The 19,774-nt window shown below is 33.5% G+C and overlaps 1 protein-coding gene across 19 annotated transcripts in view; it reads right to left on the bottom strand.

The window, feature by feature from the left end:
- PEAK1 (pseudopodium enriched atypical kinase 1) overlaps positions 1 to 19,774 on the bottom strand; it is a 361,282-nt gene that overhangs the window by 178,192 nt on the left and 163,316 nt on the right. For 11 of the 19 annotated variants that reach the window (XM_073877414.1, XM_073877413.1, XM_073877408.1 and 8 more), the window contains 2 exons: positions 18,159 to 18,240; positions 817 to 981 (listed from right to left, as the gene is read on the bottom strand). The exons of 2 other annotated variants lie outside the window; for them this stretch is intronic. The gene's annotated coding sequence lies outside the window, so the exon portion shown is untranslated. The remainder of the gene's footprint in view (positions 1 to 816; positions 982 to 18,158; positions 18,241 to 19,774) is intronic. 6 more of the 19 variants (XM_073877418.1, XM_073877419.1, XM_073877415.1 and 3 more) reach the window with 2 other exon arrangements.

Genomic DNA, 19,774 nt, shown 5'->3' with positions numbered 1-19,774 from the left:
TCACTACCAAGATACAGTGACTCAAACAAATGATTATCTGTAAAAATCAAATTAGTACACTAGCAATGAATTGTTCACTAAGATGCCTTAAAAAATTCACAAACATTTGAATCTTTACAAAACACGTGCTGAAACAATTACAGCCTAAGATCAAAGAGATTTAAGAAGACTGACAAGCAATTTTAACTCTTTCTACAATTGCTTTCCACTCTACTTGAAATGCAACAGTCCTTGTAATATCACAAGAAGAAATAATTTTGTAATCTTTTCCAGTTTTTCTTTTCTTTTCTACTCTGGATTCTTGTTTCTTATAACTCTAAATTCCTGAGGAGGGGCAAAGGAGAACACAGTGTTTAAATAAAAAGAAGATGTCAAATAGGAAGGCAAAAAGATCAAGAGATCAGATGTCAAGTAAAGAAACTAAAAAACAACATGAAATAAAGTTGAGAAAACAAGACTAAAAAACCTCTGCATATGCTATCACTTCATGCATTATTTCTATGAAAGGAAAGGTATTTGGTGAAGAATGGACCTATAATATACTAGTACTAGGCTCTATTTCTACTCAAATAAGCTTATCTGTTTCTAAGTTAAGAAGTTCATAACCTGGGGAAAAAAACAATTTTTTTGAGCAATATCAGGGTCAAACATTAAGGGCCAAAACAAAGACCTGACTATGCTAAATAAGTAACAAAATTATCAGCTTTATCTATACTTTGGTGTTTGTAGGGTAAATATTTAAACTTAAAAAGAAATCCTTTCAAGGCATATAAAGTTCTTGGTGGAAGTGTAACACAGTATGAGAATTCTGGTTACCGTTTAAATTTGAAGTACTTCATCCATTATGGTGACAAAGGTGGTTTTAGCAGCTATCATTACATTCGTTTAAAATTTCAAAGTGCTTTGGGTCCTTCCAGGATGAATTTACTTTCTTCCTTGCCTTGCATTCCTTAACTTATTTTCTGAAGACTGCAATGTTTACTGTAAGAGAAAAAAATAAAAAGAGCTAAATTGGAGAGTAAACTAGTTTTAGATATACTGGACATTTTTCTTTCCTTTAGGGTACTCTTAATTTCACTCTCATTCAATAGTTATAATTAGTCTTATTCATTTAAGAAGTAACTTCCTTACTTAGGTGGACACATGGATAGAATCCTACACACTCAGTAACTATCATTATCACACCTAAGAACCAAGTAATGTATAAGAATCACACTAGCAAATGAAAACCTCAATGAGATACCACCTCTCACCCGTCAGAATGGCTAAAATTAACAAGTCAGGAAACAACAGATGTTGGCGGGGATGCGGAGAAAGGGGACCCCTCCTACACTGTTGGTGGAAATGCAAGCTGGTGCAACCACTCTGGAAAACAGTATGGAGGTTCCTCAAAAAGTTGAAAATAGAGCTACCCTACGACCCAGCAATTGCACTACTGGGTATTTACCCCAAAGATACAAATGTAGGGATCCGAAGGGGTATGTGCACCCCGATGTTTACAGCAGCAATGTCTACAATAGCCAAACTATGGAAAGAGCCAAAATGTCCATCGACAGATGAATGGATAAAGAAGATGTGGTATATACATACAATTGAATATTATGCAGCCATCAAAAGGAATGAGATCTTCCCATTTGCAACGATGTGGATGGAACTGGAGGGTATTATGCTGAGCGAAATAAGTCAATCAGAGAAAGACATGTATCATGTGACCTCATTGATATGAGGAATTCTTAATCTCAGGAAACAAACTGAGGGTTCCTGGTGTGGTGGGGGGTGGGAGGGATGGGGTGGCTGGGTGATAGACACTGGGGATGGTATGTGCTATGGTGAGTGCTGTGAATTGTGTAAGACTGCTGAATCACAGACCTGTACCTCTGAAACAAATATTATATGTTAAAAAAAAAAAAGAAGATAGCAGGAAGGGAAAAACGAAGGGGGGGAAATCAGAAGGGGAGATGAACCATGAGAGACTATGGACTCTGAGAAACAAACTGAGGGTTCTAGAGGGGAGGGTGGTGGGGGGATGGGTTAACCTGGTGATGGGTATTAAAGAGGGCACGTTCTGAATGGAGCACTGGGTGTTATATTGCAAACAATGAATCATGGAACACTATATCAAAAACTAATGATGTAATGTATGGTGATTAACATAACATAATAAAATAAAGAATCAAACTAGCAGTGATACACTTGATACCTTCTAAGACTTCATTTGATTGTCTTTGAACACTTGTTTTTGGCTATGTAAGAGCCAAATGTAAGAGCATTAATTGAATGAGAAACATTAAACCTTACTTCATCTTTATTAAAATCCAATTCTAAATAAGTACAATGTCCAATTCTGATACACCCTTGGTAAAATATGAAAGTAGGTATCTCCAAATGCAAAAGTTTCTCCAGCTACTTCACAGTTTTACATTAGGCTCAAGTATGAAATATATTTATAATTTGGTATACAAGATATCACCTAAAATTAAATGACCGAATTCCTATCTATTTCAGACTCTGAGGCACCAATTATATGTATGTTCAAACTGGCACAATCCCTAATTTGTTTTCTATGTAATACCAGATATAAGGAAAATAACTATAAGAGTTAGGGAGAAAGAGAAAGATAAATGTAATTATTTTGATTCCTGATTGTGCTTATTACAGAATTGAACCTTTCAATAAATAAATATTAAGACACCAGAAAGGCATTTTAAAACAGAAGTTTTTGTTTGTGTACCATCAAACAATATCTAACTCCAACACGGTTGGGTTATTCATGATGAAAACAACACCCAATGCTTTTACAGTGCTTACACCTCTACTTCATGTGGCACATAATAACATTAAGTGGTATGTAGAAGGAATATTATCAAGGATAGATAAGATAGATAGATAGATAGATAGATAGATAGATAGATAGATAGATAGATAGATGGAACAATGATGCCCAGGATAACATATACAGCGGCAAAATTACTCAGTCTTCTTTCCATTATTAGAGGAGTCTTTCGAGAAGAAAAATGAAATTTATGCCAATTTTACTTTGAAATCTGAATATGAAAAAAAAAAACTAAGCACATGGGTATACAAATATTGGTAACCTAGCAAAGTACATAGTAACAGAAAAGTGTTTTCCTAAGGGTAGGTGTTTGGCCAGTGGCAAAACTAAAATGAGAACCTAGATCTCCTTACTCTCTTTCCAAGTAGTGTTCTATTATCTTCCTATAATCCATCCTACATTCCTGTACTCACAGTCCCCCAAATTATTTTTTCTGGATAATTTATTCTCGGACCTGTAGGTATTCCATCATAATATAGCCATTGAAAGCTTACCCAACAATGTAAGAGATAAAGAGACATAAACAGTGTTTAAGTAAATCTTAGCATTTTGTATGTGCACTCTGTAGACAGGATAGAGTTGAGTCTTATATTTTTATCCAGTCTGAAATCTCTGACTCTTAATTGGAGGGTTTAGTTCATCAATATGTAATATGATTGCTGAAATGACTGGGTTCAAAACTACCATTTTGCTGTTTGTTTTCTATTTCTATTGTTTTCTGCTTTTTGTTTTGTTTTGTTCCTATTCTACATTTTCCTGCCTTAATTTCAGTTAATCAAATATTTTTAATGTTTTACTTTACTTTAATGTTTTTATGTTTTACTTTATTTTAATGTTTTACTTTACTTTAATGTTTTACTTTTAATGTTTTACTTTGGATATTTCTTTGTACTGGGGGGTGACATCTAAGAATTACAATATGCATCCTCAAATAACCACAGTTTACTTAAAGTTAATATTGAACATCATGCAAAGCATAAGAACCTTGCAATGATACCATTCCATTTACTACAAACCCTTTTTGTTAATGTTATCATATACCATACCTCTACTTCTATTATAAAACCCATAGTAAAAAGGTTTTAACTTTTGCTCTAAGAAGTCAGCTTTCAAAAAGAAAAAAAAAGTCAGCTTTCTTCTAAAGTAACAGAAGAAAAAAGGACTTGAATGGGGCTGTGTATTAGATAGTGCTAATCTATTAATATTGAATTCTTGATTGCAATAATTTTATCCAGTTATTTGGGAGAACATCTTTGGAAGGAAATATACTCTAAGGTATTCAGAGGTGATAAGTTCAACAACTTACTCCCTCAAATGATTCAGGAAAATTATTCCTCTTACAACTTGTGTGTAAATTTCAAATTATTACAAATTAAAAGAGAAAAACTAAAGTATCAATAGACCCTATCACAATATAGCTATACGCTTAAAGAGAAAGTAGTTCTGTAGTGAAATAAATTGAGGTAAAGTTCCTCATTGTTTTCCTTTTAGCAATTCATAATACATGTTACCATATCAAATATTTCTATAAATCATGCATTAAGCATACTTTCATTTATTCATCCTTCCAACCACAAATAAATTGTATACTTAGGGCCTACTATATGAAAGGCAACGTTGGAGAGATAAAGAAGTAATAAGGGAGGCAAGATCTCTTCTCTCATAGAGTTTACATTGTGATATAGAAAGAGACAAATAAGAACTAATTTCAGATGGTGATAAATGCTCTGAAAAAAATAAAACTGGGTGTTAGAGAGAGATTGGGCAGGTATAGATACTTTTAGATAGGAAGGCCTCTGAGGGAATGATGTTCAAGTTAAAACTGAATGGAATGAGCCAGACATGCAATAATTTAGAAGAATGTTCCAGACTTAGAACATACATGTCATGAGATAGGAATGAGCTTATAATGTTCATGGAAAAAAGTTTCTAAATTATCCAAACAAACAAGAATTTGTGAGAGATACCACACCCGTCAAAAAACATGATCAGAAAGTACAAACTTTCAGTTATAAAATAAATGAGTCATAGGCATGTAATGTACAGCATGGTGACCATAGTTAATAATACTGTGTTGCATATCTGAAAGTTGTTAACAGAATAAATCTTAAAAGTTCCCATCATGAGAAAAAAAATTCTGTAACTATGTATGGTGATGGATGTTAACTAGATTTATTGTGATGATCATTTTGCATTATATACAAATATTGAATCACCATGTTGTATACCTGAAACTAATATAGTTTCACCTAATATAAAGTTGTATGCCAGTTAAACTCCAATTTTTTAAAAATGTGGAAATTGTCCTGATTTTAAACCTATTTGTTAATTCCTATTTAACGGCAACAATAAAATAATAATTTTAAATTCTTAACTTTTTTTTTTACTAACTATGCGAATTGCCTGAGGAACCCCTGATATAACCTTTGACATTAAAAATGTGTCAAAGCAGGGCACCTCGTTGGCTCAGTGGGTTAGGCGTTCGACTCCTGACTTTAGCTCAGGTCATGATCTCAGGGTCATGGGATTGAGGCGGAGGGGGGAGTCCGTTGGAGATTTTCTCTCTCCCTCTCCCTCACACCATCCCCATCTCTAAAGTCAATCAACTAATCAATCAAAATCTATCAAAGCTATATTGGCTCCATATTGTGTGATCTTGTTTACTTTGCTAATTTAATAGACAAATAGTTCAAATAAAAATATCACTTGGAATTAAAACACAATAATCAGCTAAGATCCTACAGCTTACCTGGGAGCTTTTTAATAATTTAGAGAAGGGACTGTCACACTATGACCCAGGGGCCAAATCTGATCAGCCATTTGTTTATGTATGGCCCACAAGGTAAGAATAACTTTTGCATTTTTAAAACAGTTGGGAAAAAAGGTCAAAGAAGAGTATTTTGAGACATAAAAATTATATGATACTCAAATTTTGTTGTCTAGAAATAAAGTTTTATCAGAACACAGCCAGCTCATTTTTTAATATATTGTTTATAGCTGCTATTGTACTACAAAGGCAGAGTTGTTGTGACCATATGGCCCACAAAGTCTAAAATATACACTATTTGGCCCTTTATAGATAATGTTTGCTGGTTCCTGGTCTAAAGTATACTGAACATGTTTATACTCTACAATGATAGGATTAATATTTTAAAACATTACATCAAATGGTTCATTTAAGTACTTACCCAATGGTATATTCAATCTTTCATGTTTCTAATGAAGTGTTAAATAATAATTTTATATTTAAAATGACCATCCCATAATATTGAATTTTTGCATATTCAAAAATTCATTTTCCTGATTTATGAGGTATGATAAATCATTTTCCTTGGATCAGTTTCTGATTTAAAGTTTGTAATGGACTCTGAATTGAAAAATAAATAAACATTCCTACAGATGATACAAGATCATTTATAACAATACAGAGGAAAAGTGAATCAATGGTTAAATGTTAGGTAAAAAATCTGCTTGAGAGCTTCAGAATTTTGTAGAGGTGTTAAGTATTAAAAATTCATTCTGGAATGATTCAACTTCCATTTCTGACCATGAGGGATTCAGCAGGTCTAGAATAATCCTCCCACTGCAAATAACTAGAACACAGGATAAAATATAGGAAAGGACTATTTTCAGACATGGGCAGTGCAGGACTGTGATCCCCGAAAAAAAGGAAACAAACAAGGCAAGGCCTACCATCATCAAGCCTCTCAGCCAGGAAGCAATTAACCACTTCCGAGCAAGGAGGAGGAACCCAGACAGAACCTGACAATCTTGTTGACTTGAGACAGAAAAAAATGCAAGGAGGCCAAGGTGGCTAGAATTTATGGGGCAGAGTTCCAAAGAGGAGAGAAAGAGTTCCAGTAATTCCAATGAGGGTTCCCTAGAGTTTTTAGCTAAATAAAAACTTGTACATGAGAAGGGTAAATTTTCTTTAGACCAGCTAACAAGAATTTCTAAGGAAAGAAAGTTACCAGGGAGTTGTAAGACAAAGGCTTCTCAGAACTGACATGGGGCCAAGATTTCAACAAAGTTCCTTCAAGCAAGAAGGGGAAAACCCTGTTGAATATACAAGGCAGTAGTGACCCCAGAAGCTCCACACCACAGCAGCAAGGGGAAAGTGGCCCTAGAATAAAAGCTACTATAGACCCACCTAAAAGGACCTTGAAAGCCTAGAAAAAAATCAAACTAATATGCGATTTATAATGCCTGTCAGGAAAAAGTCCAATACTCTTTAAAGGAATGCCACAAAATCAAGGATTCAACAAATAAAATTCGCAAATATGTGACATTCAATTAAAAATTACTGGACAAAGAAACAGGAAAATGTGACACATAACCAGAAAAATACCAGTCAACAGAGAGAGAGAGACAGACCTGGAAATAACAGGCATGATGGAATTAATGGGGTAAAGGCATTGAAAGGGCTATTACAAGTATGCTGCCTATTCATGAATGTAAATGAAAACAGGAATATAGTGAAGAGAGAAATGGGGGGTTTTCTAAAAAATCCAAATAGAACTTCTAGCAATTAAAAAAAAATATATATATATATAATATTCAAAATGAAAATTTCACTGGATGAGACAAACAGTGGTTTATGCACTGCAGAAAAAGAGATTAGTGAACTTCAAGACACTTTGGGGCACCTGGATGGCTCAGTCAGTACAGCATGTGACTCTTGATCTTAAGGTCATGAGTTTGAGCCCCATGTTGGATGGAGAGATTACTTAAAAAAATAATAATAATAATAAAGGTGAAATGCAGAAAGAAAAAAATGACCGTAGGCAATGGAAAAATACTGTCGTAAAGGTCTTACATTATATGAGAAGTGACAGAATATTATTTGATAATAGAAGGTAGTAAGCTAAAGAGGAACAGTATAAATTCTAGAGCAACCACTTAAAAAAAAAAAAAGAAAAGATGTAGAACAAAGAATAAGCCAGTAGGGGAATAAGCCAACAGGGAACATTAAATGGAAAAGTATAATTAATTCAAAGGAAGCTAGAAAACAAACAGCAAGATGGTAGATTTAAACCCAACCACATTAATAAACATGTTAAATGTTAATTGTCTAAATAGTCCAATTAAAAAAACGATAAAAAAGCAAGACCAATATATGCTAGCTATTAGAATCCCACACTAAAATAGGGAAATAGGTTAAAGGTAAAAGGATGGAAGATACACCAAATAAACCAAAATCTTAAAAAAGCTTAAAGCCATATTTATACCAGGCAATACAGAAGAAAAAACAAATATTACCAAAGATAATGAGGAACATTTCACAATGATCAAGGGTCAATTCATTTAGAAGACAGAATAATTCTAAATGTATATGTACAGAATACCAGAAATACAAAACACATGAAGTAAAAACTGACAGAACTATGCGGAGAAAATAAACTACAAATACAGTTGGAGACATCAACATTTCTCTCAGTAACTGGAAGAACAGGTACAGTGAAAATTCAGCAAAGATAAAGAAGACTTGAATAGTACTCTCAACTGAATCGATATTTATAGAACATGTAAACCAGCAACAGCAAAATATAAATTTTTATACTGCCTATGAAACATTTACCAAGACAGACCATCTGCTGAGCCAGGAATAAGTCTTAACAATTACAAGAATTGAAACTATACACTGTATGTTCTCTTATCACAATGGAACTAAATTAGAAATCAATAACAGAAAGATACCTGGAAAATTCCCAAACATTTAAAAATTAAACACATACGTCTAAAATAACTCAAGGGCCAAATAAAAAATCACAAGGGAAATCAGAAAATATCTTGAAATGAATGAACATGAAAACCCAACTTCGCAAAATTCTGAGATGCAGATAAAAAAAGTGCTTTGAGGAAATGTATAGTTTTCTATGCCTATATTAGGGGGGGAACATCTAAAACCAATTACCTAAGCTTCCACCATAAAAAGCTAGAAGAAAAGGGAACAAATTAAATCAAAGTAAGTAGACACTAACAAAATAACCAAGAATAGGAATCAATAAAACATTCAACTGAAAAATAGGAAAGATGAAACCAAAAACAGGTTCTGTGAAAAGAAAAAAAAAATCAATGAAATTGACAGACCTTTAGCTACACTGAATGAGAGAAGACAGAAATCATCAATATCAGGAATGAAAGGGGAAACATTACTTGAGAGTCTACAGATATTAACAGAACAAGAGACTATGATGAATGATTTTATGACAATAAATTTGACAACTAAGATGAAATAGACAAATTCCTTAAAAGACACAGATTACCAATACTGACTCTGAAAGTAACAGATAACCTGAATAGCCTTATATCTGTTAAGAAATTAAATTTGTTTTGCTTTTTTTTCTAAGATTTTTTTTATTTATTTGAGAGAGAGAGAGAGTGAGCATGCACGAGTGCAGGGTGGGGCAGAGGGAGAGGGAGAAGCAGACTCCTGGCTGCGCAGGGAGCCCAATGTGGGGCTCAATCCCAGGACCTTGAAATCATGACCCAAGCCGAAGGCAGTCACCTAATGGACTGAGCCACCCAGGAACCCCAAAGAAATTAAATCTGTAATTTTAAAATGTCCCCACAAAGAAACCACCAAATTTTAAAATGGTTCACTGGTGAAGTCCACCAAACACATAAAGACAGAAGTAATATCAATCTACATAAATTCTTCTACAAAGTAGAGGAGGGAACATTTCCCAACTGATTTTATATGGCCAGCATCAGACTGATTCCCAAACCAGAAAAAGGCATTTTAAGAAAAGTACACATCAATATCTCTCACAAATATAGATGCAAAAATCTCTAACAAAATAGAAAGTAAAATTCAGCAATATATTAGAAGGAATGCAAGGTTGATTTTACATTTTTTAAAAATCAATGTTATTAATCATATTAACAGAATAAAGGAGAAAAACAATATGATCATTTCAAACACAGAAAAGAATTTAACAAATTTCCACACTCATTCATAACCAAACTTCAGACAATTCAGAATACAAAAGAACTACCTTAATTTGATAAAATGTATCTGTAAAATACTGACATAATAATAAATAATAAACATTCTATTCAACATTACACTGGAGTTCACAGCTAGTGTAATAAGGCAAGAAAAAGAAAAGAAAAGCATAAAAATGGGAAAGGAAGATGTCTTTATAAGAGACATGATTGTCTGTATAGAAAATCCTAAGGAATCTACAAAACAAATACAAAAACTACTAAGTGATTTTAGCAAGACTGTAGAATACAAGGTCAATATACATATATCCATTATATTTCTGTATCTATCAACAAACAACTAGAAATTTTAAAACTTTTAAATGCCATTTATAACAGCAATTAAAAACATGAAATACTTCAGTTACCCCTTACAAAATATGTGCAAGACCTATAAAATGAAAAGTACAAACACTGCCAAGACAAATGAAAGAAAACTGAAATAAATGAAGATATATGCCATATTTATGGATTGGAAGATTTGGTATTATTAACATAGCAATTCTCCCCAAATTCATCTATACATTCAATTCAATTCAAATAAAAATCCTAAGGGTCTTTTGGAGAAATATATAAGCTGATTATAAAATGTATATGAAAATCCAAATGAACAGGATAATCAAAATAATTTTGAAAATTAAAAACAAAGTAGGAATACTTATAATACCTTCTAGAGTTATAATTAAGCCAAAACAATCAAGACAGTTTGGTAATAGCCTAAGGATAAACCTATAGAAAAACACAATAGAATAGAAAATCCTTAGGCACCTGGGTGGCTCAGTTGGTTAAGCATCTGGGTCTTGATCTCAGCTTAGGTCTTGATCTCAGGATCGTTGAGTTCAAGCTCTCAACGATAAATAAAAAAAAATTTAAAAAGAAAATAAAAAATCCAAAAATAGACCTATAAATAAATCAACTGACTTTCAAAGGTGCCAAGGCAATTCAATGTGTAAGAAAATATTTTCAATAAATGTTGCTAAAACAACTGGATATTCACATGTAATGAAAATGAATTTTGTCTTTACCTCGCACATTTTGTTTTTGTTTTTGTTTTTAAGATTTTATTTATTTATTTGACAGAGAGAGATAGTGAAAGCAGGAACACAAGCAGGGGGAGTGGGAGAGGGAGAAGCAGGCTTCCCGCTGAGCAGGGAGCCCGATACGGGGCGCTCAATCCCAGGACCCTGGGACCATGACCTGAGCCGAAGGCAGATGCTTAATGACTGAGCCACCCAGGTGCCCCTACCTTGCACATTTTGTATTTCTGCAAAAACTAACTCAAAATATACCATAAACCTAAGAGAAAATATAAAACTATAAAACTTCAAAAAGAAAACACAGGAAAACAGTTTATGGACCTGAGTCAGCTGATAAATTTATACACTTTATAAAATTAAAAACTTCCACTGTTAAAAGCATCATTATAAAAATTAAGTGGTCAGTATAAACAATTATACCATAACATAAAACAATTAAAACCACAGTAAGATAGCACTTAGCTAACACTCATTAAAGAGCTAAAATTTGAAAGACTGATAATTCTAAATATTGGCAAGGATGTAGAGCTACACTGATGCACCAACCAACACAGCAGCTACTAGGCACATACAGCCATTTAAAATCTAACTTGATAAAGTGAATAAAAAATTCAGTTTCTCAGCTGTACTAGCTATATTTCACCTCCTCAACAGTCACATGTAGCTAATGACTAAGGTACTGGACAGTGTAGATACAGAACATTTTCATTACTGCATAAATGTCTACAGGATGAATTAAGCAGAACATATGAAATGCTCACATGTTACTAGTAGGAATATAAAATTTTGCCAGCAAATTTAGCAGCCTTTTTCAAAGTCAAACAAAACTCACCATATAACCCAACAATTCAACTCCTAGGTATTGACCCAGCAGGACTGGTTTCATTAGAAGCCTAGTAGGAGCTGGTATATAGAACCTCTCTGTACTATCTTTGCAACTTCCTGTGACATCTATAATCATTTCAAAGTCAAAAGTGAATTAACTTTGTGAATATTTTAAGAACTCACTATTAGCGTTTCTATGATATATACAAGTAAATTTTTCTCCCTTTTCTCTAAAAAAAAAATAAAAACAAAAAATGATCACAGCAGCTTTATTTATAATAGCTAAAAACTGCAAACAATTCAATGTTCATTAACGGGTGAATGACTAAACAGATGGTAATGTAGTCTTCAATAGAATACTCGTCAACAATAAAAAAAGAATGAAGCACTCATCTACACAACATGGATGAATCTCAAAAATATTAAACTGAAAGAAGACACACATAACAGTTCATAGTGATTAGGTTCCATTTATATGACATTCTTCAGTAGGCAAAACCAAAGTGATGTAGTACAGATCAACAGTTGCCAGGAACTGGATGTAGGGAGAGGTTTTGAACAAAAGGAAGAAACATAAAAGAATTTTCTGGGGTGACAGGACTTACTGTACCTTATTTGTAGTGGGAGCTACACAAATCTGTACATGTGTTAAAGCTCACAGAACAAATAAAAGAGTCAATTTTATTGTATGTAAAAGTTTTTAAACTAACAGCAATAATAACAACCATCATTTCCCATTACAATTTTTAAAGTTCCATTGTCAATGATTTGAGTAGACAAAGAATATTCTAGTTCTACCACTGCCACTACTGAGGGTTTTTTTTTTAAGATTTTATTTATTTATTTGAGAGAGAGAGAATGAGAGAGAGAGAGAGAGCACATGAGAGGGGGGAGGGTCAGAGGGAGAAGCAGACTCCCCACCGAGCGGGGAGCCCAATGCAGAACTCAATCCCAGGACTCTAGCATCATGACCTGAGCCTAAGACAGTCACTTAACCAACTGAGCCACCCAGGCGTCCCGCCACTACTACTTAGTTGATGCTGAGTAACTTAACCTCCCACTTTTGGTTTCTCATTATAAAATGAAAGGAAATAATTAAATGATCTCCAAAGCCTCTCCCTATTCTAAAACCTATTCCTATTCCATGCTTCTATTATATTTCTACTGCCCCAAATTAACAAGGAACACAAAATATTTCACACTCAAGTGGATTCTAAATTCTTGCTTCAGACAGCGTGGGCTGGCTTTCAATATTCTCTGCTATTGGTTTTATATGATCTTTTTATAGGGCTCTGAACATTTGACCTTACTTACTAGCTTCAAGCAGATGATCTTTAGATTACAGCACTCTCCCCTATTTGAAATAACCAAGCCTCAGACTATAAGGACTATATAAGATTTCTATTTCCTTTATCACATCAGACATTCTCTGCATTTTGCTATTAAAAAGTCTGTGAACCAGCATTCATGCTACCAAAATGATGCTTGTTATCTTTAATTTTATAAGACATGTGGTACTGGCATTACTGGAGAATAGAAAGTAAGCCATTTTTAATGGTTTCACATAATATGATAAAGTACTTTTTTTAAAACCCTGTATGGAAATTCTAGAGTTCTCCAAATCTTTTGCAATCTTTCATATCTCCTGCAGAAGACCTGCAGACGAGTAACATTTCAGACTACGATATCTTTTACTGAAATGTTTATATATAAGGATGAACAAAGTCAGCAAGGAAGCTTATACAATTTTAATTTCAAAATCAGTGTTCATAGAAAATCTGATTGCAATTAATGGCTTTGGTTTAAATTTTCCTTGGAGATAGGTTCTTCTAAAAAAAAGACCAGAGATCAAATGGTTATTTTTTTTTATTATGTTCAATTAGCCAACATATAGTACATCATTAGCAACACTCTCAATTTCATCCAGCAGAATAATTTTTGAATACTTATAAAAAACATTCAATCTTCTCACTTTGAGAAATAAAAAAAAAATGAAGGTGGCACATATATATGCCAGCAAATAATTAATTATACTTGTGTGATACTGTTTTTCTCTGGGTAAATTCAAATACCCAGGCAATGACAAATGGACTGATCTTACAAATGTAGGCCAACAGATTCGGTAACTCCCCTTTATCACCTGTATTTCTGGTTTTTAAAAATATGAATCAATTCATTTAATTCTTTAAAATACACATCAAGATATAAAATGAAGTCCTGAGTTATATTTGTTAAGTAGCAATACATTTAGAAAAAAGAAAACTAATCAATATTTTCTTACAACTTCACTGCCATGTTAATCTTTAAGAAGAAAGCGGCAAATCAAATAAATTTCTTGCATTTCCTTGGTGTTTAGATCACACACACACAAACCAACATCTTTGTATTTCCCTCACTGTTACCCTGAAATTTACTGAACATGACATCAAAAAGTATCTGAAAGTTTCTCATATTTCCATATGCCTATTAAGAACTGATCTCATATTAGAAAGTACCCTGGCACAGAAACTAAATTCCATAGAAAAAAGCAAATCTATATTAATATTGAATAAATCTGGCAAAACACTTTATTTAGTGCTACTAGACTTGTCAACAAGACAGAAAAAAAATTGTTTCAACTATTTCTTTATAGAAATAATTAGCTTAAAAATCAAAAGGCTTAATCTATTAAAACCATTCCTTTTGAATCACATGGACCATATACATACAGAGAGAATGTTTTAATATGAATGAGACACCAGCCTGGAAGCTAGCTCTTTAGCAGTAACGCCAAACAAGGGAAGCACAAATCACAGGAAAAAGCCCAGTCACCTTTAAAAATTCTAAGCTCTCAGCTAAATATCATAACTTTACTATGACCCCTGAATCACAGCTGGCCAATGAGAAGCTAATTGTAATCCTTAAAACTCACTATTGTCTGGGCAAGCAGGACACAGTCATATTATAACAGGCACAATTTAATGAAAGTGTGTATGTCAGGTGTTGGAAGTTTCTAGGAGACTTGCTCCTGAGCTATAGCAAAACAAAAATTAAGTATCAATTACTGTGAAGTGGCCTTTTTGGTTTTTTTTTTTTTGTTTTAAGATTTTTTTTTTTTATTCATTTGACAGAGAGATAGCACAAGTGGGACGCTTGGGTGGCTCAGTCAGTTAAGCATCTGCCTTCAGCTCAGGTCAAGATCTTGGGATCCTGGGATCGAGCCCCACATTGGGCTCCCTCCTCAGGAGGGAGTCTGCTTGTCCCTCTCCTTCCACCCCTCTCCCCCACTCCCCGGCTCATGCACTCTCTCTTCTCTCAAATAAATAAAATCGTTTTTTAAAAAAATAAAGAACCTTAAAGCAGCAGTTGAAAAAAACCCTTGCACAAGTTTTGAAATCAGACACAAAACTGAGAATTAAAGACCAGTCTATTCAAATCATCTTCAAATGCCATTTCTCTGAATTCCATGTGTCTTTGATGGAGTGAGAATGGTAGTGGGCTATGAGGCAGAGCTTAGTAAGATAGGGCATGTGGAAAGACCATTAGCAGCTGGGCAAGAGAATCTTTAAAAGGACTCTCAAGGAAAAAAGATTTCAAGAACATTCCTCCTCTCTAATTTAAGTCAAATTTTATAATGTTGCTTTGTAACTTTTTTCTACATTTACTCCATCCTTTATTGTTTTCCTTTTTGATTAGAACGATATGAGAGATCCTGCTCCATTAGTTCTATAGAATATAGTTTATAATTTTAAAACACGAGTACAGAATGAAAAACAGAAATTTTGTTAATGATGAAATTGTAATATCCATAGTGAAAGCACCATCATACCATGCAATCAAAAAAAAATCAGCTCCTTTTAAAGGAAGGACAATTTAGAGACCAAAACTATAAAAGAAAAACTGCTAACATTCATATACAAGTTTTAAGACAATTTTCTTTCCAATTAAAAAATATAGATTGTTACAGAAAGTTACAGTAACTTTATAGCTGTAAGAGGCATAGGGAACAATCAACTCAAACTTCTCATCTCACAATCAGCTCATAGACCTAAGAAGCATTATCTTCAAAAGCCAAATTATGAAAATAGCCCAAGTGTCCACTGACTGATGAATGGATAAAGAAAATGTGGTACATATATCCAAGGGAATATTACTCAGTCATAAAAAAGAACGAAATCTTACCATTTGCAACAACATGGATGGAGACAGACAAGTATTATGCTGAGTGAAGTAAGTCAGAAAAAAACAAATACCATATGATTTCATTCATATGTGGAATTTAAAAAACAAAACAAATGAGCAAAGGGAAAAAAAAGAGAGAGGCAAACCAAGAAACAGACTCTTAATTATAGAGAACAAACTGATGGTTACCAGAGGAGAGGTGGATGGTGCGGGCAGTTAAATATTGGATGGGTATTAAGGAGGGCACTTGTTACAATGAGCACTGGGTGTTGTATGCAAGTGTTATATCACTATATTGTATACCTGAAACTAATATTACACTGTGTGTTAACTAACTGAAATTTAAATAAAAACTTAAAAATAAATAAATGAAAGAAAAGAAGGAAGGAACCAAGGTAAAGCAATTTAATGTTCAGCACAGCCAGGTCACTGGCATAGAAACAGGTAACATTTCTAAGGGATACCTCCATACTACAGAGCAGAAACAGGAGGAAAAAAAAAACCCTCATACCACTAAACGCAATGAAATAATTAAATAACTGTGTATGAGCCTTAGCTTCCCACACTTACTTATTCATTTGTTTTTTTCAGGATCCCCATTCAAAAGAACTGTTTTAAGTTCCCCTAGCTCACCTACAATTTTTTTTTTATTACAAATTACGGTTTCTATTTGAATTATTTTGTTAAGGATAAAGCAACTCAAATACTACAGTATTGATAAACACAAGAATACTAAAAGTCAATTATGCTTACTCCTAATCCAGGAATAAATGGAAACAAAGTTTAAATCAGCTCATAGACCTCAGTTTTTGCCACCTCCATCCCTCTTTGTTTCTGTTGTTTATACTGCTGAGGTCATTCCACTTTCATACTGGGAAATGTCTGCTTTTCCTGCTTGGACTTGCTTCACAGATCACTGAATTCTCACTTTCTCATACAACAGGACTTCATCACAGGATATAATTAATCCCACTAAAGCAAGCAAACCTGTTAAACTTTAGGCCCAGCTATGAGACCTTGGACGAATTCATTTCTATAATAATAATATTTAATCCACAAGACCATGGTGAGGCTTGTATGAGGTTAATGTATGTATGTTTAAAGTGTCACACAAAGGTGAGGGTCTCTGTTTCTTCATCTGTCATATGGGAGGATTCCATTAGCTGATCTCTAAGGAATTTCCTTCCATCTCTAAAAATTCTTTGATATTACATTTGAAGCACATAAAACTCTTCTTACTGAGACAGTAACTTTATAGCTGTAAGAGACGTAGGGAACAATCAACTCAACCTTCTCATCTCACAAAAGGAGTCCAAAGGCAGGCTAAGGGACCTAAAGACCAGAGAAGTCAGTAGGAAAGTTGGGGCAGGCCGGACTGAGACATGACTCTGCTGCAAAATACCCTCTGGTATGTGGTGCTCCTCACTATTCTGTGAGCTTAAAAATCCCTCTTCACCACAGCTTAAACAACTACCTTTTCAAACTGGTTACAAAATGAAAAGCTCATTAAAAAGATGTAAATTTTAAAAATAGTAAAATAAATAAAACAATAATGATAATAAAATAAAAAGACATAAATATTATTTTGGTGAAAATGACTTAACTGCTAACGGTCCAATTAAAAATGTTTACAAATAATACTTAACAGCAAAAGGGGATCAAATCAAACTGTCCAGCTATTTGTGTGATATTTAAGTCAGTGGGCATGATATAAACTCTATCTAATCTTTCCTAATTAAAGGTTTTAATTCTGATTTTGTTACTTACTAGCTATGTGATTGTGGAGAATTTATTTCTCTCTCTGAGCCTCAGTCCCCTCATCTTTATTTTTTTCAAGTTTTTTTTTAAAGTAATCTCTATACCCAAAGTGGGGCTCTCCTTTTACTTCCTCAGAATGATCCCTGAAATTAAATTTATGAGGTCCTGGTCCTCAGATTCAGTTATCAGGAGTTGTACAACAACTAAACCTAAATAAAATGAGGAGCATTGTGACCTAATGTAAGGCAAATGAGGTTTGGAGTGAGTCAACAAATCTGAGCTTAAATAATAGCCTATCTAAGAGATTTGACCTTGAGCAATTTACCAAACTTCTCAACGCTTATCTGAAAATGAGACTATTATCTTTTTATCATTCTGTCTTTCCTATTCACATATACATTGCAAATGAAAAGGGCATGTCTTATTCATCTTTGTCTCTTCCATAATAAGGTAAGGCTCAAAATTTTAAGATTTGATGCTGGAATAAGGCAAGAAATTGATAAAAAAGAATCAAGACTAGAATAATGTGTTACATTATGAAAAAAGGAAGTACAAACCCAGTTTAACTGGCTCCAACTCTAGGCATTATGTCATTGCTTCCTTTTCTTTCCTTATGAATGATCCTCAAATATTCTTTTCCTACAGGAAGATGCAAAGTGGGAAATAAATATTAGTGAAGGTTATTTGAATCATACTTTAAAAGTGAGCATTCTTTAATTTACCATTAGGCAGAGTCAAACTGTTACTCGTTCTACTTAGTGGACTTGTTTTTAAGTGCCAAATAACTACGAGGTGTTTTAGTTTAGGAAATACTATGGGTTTAAGTAGACAAAAAAGTAACCTTACCTCAAAAAAATTATTTTTAATGAATAACAATACCTTTGTTAAAGATAAGTACTCAGGATAGGATTGCATGAAGCACTGTAGTTTATTAAAATATGCAAAAATATTTCTAAAACTAAGTTCTTAATCTTCTGGGTAAAGGGTGAGTGGTGAGACATATAAAACTATGAGAATCTGATGAAAACTGTGAATTGCACCTCCCCCAAAATGCACATACATGAATCATATTTTGCATAAAATTTTAGTTGAGACATTAAACCCAGTCATCTCGCCTGTGAATCTCTAAAACCTGGTAGTAGACTCTGAGGAACAGTTTTTGAGTTATTCAAAATAGTGGATTTACAGGATTTTAGAACCATAAGCAATTTAGCAATCATCTAATGAAAACTGCTAATAGAAAAATGAAGTATTAGTGCCGAGAAAGTTAAAAAGAATTAAGTAAAGGCTTACTGTACTCAGGAACAGAGGTGTCCAATTACTATGCTAATCCACAATAAGTCTGACTATGCAGAATTTAGTATAAATCAGTGCCTTTGGTTTAGAATAATTCTCACAATGGAACCCAAACAGGAGACTGCCAAATGGTCTTTTGGCCCAAACATTAGTGGTGGTTAAGAGAATGAATCTTGGAGTTTTTCACAGACATTTGAAAAAGTTGATCAATTCACTTAATCCTTCTTATCTTCAGGTTCTTCAAATACAAAACAGAAATAATAAAACCTACCCGTGTAGGATTATTTTAGGGATAAAATCAGATAACACACATAAAGTATTTAACACAGTGGTTAGTACACAGTAGGTGCTCATGAAATGATATGAAATAAAAATATTTCTTGTCTGCAACAAAATGGATGGATCTAGAGTATAATGCTAAGTGAAATAAATCAAAGACAAATACCATGTGATTTCATTCACATGTGGAATTTAAGAAACAAAACAGATGAGCAAAGAGAAAAAGAGACAAACCAAAAAAACAGACTGTTAACTAGAGAGAGAAAAAACTGGTGGTTACCAGAGGGGAGGTGGGTGGGGGGATGGGTAAAAGAGGTAAGGGGGATTAAGAGTACACTTATCATGATGAGCACTGAGTAATATAGAGAACTGAATCACTATGATGTATACCTGAAACAAACATAACACTGTTAACTATACTGGAATTAAAATTTCTTAAAATTAATACTTAAAAAATTTTCTTGTCAAGTCATGGAATTGGATAAAATATAAAACAAGTTTCTAATTAAATGAGATGCTTTCTGGTTTAACAAAATAAGTGGCAAATATTTACTGATAATCTTCTATATAACATACTAATCAAGGTATTACTGAGGAT

Source organism: Callorhinus ursinus, unplaced genomic scaffold (assembly GCF_003265705.2).
Source record: "Callorhinus ursinus isolate GAN/ISIS: 27379988/994484 unplaced genomic scaffold, GSC_fseal_2.0 scaffold25, whole genome shotgun sequence".
In the NCBI taxonomy this organism is placed as follows: domain Eukaryota; kingdom Metazoa; phylum Chordata; class Mammalia; order Carnivora; family Otariidae; genus Callorhinus; species Callorhinus ursinus.
Note: the sequence above shows the minus strand (reverse complement) of the source record. Positions and strands in the feature narration are given on the sequence as shown.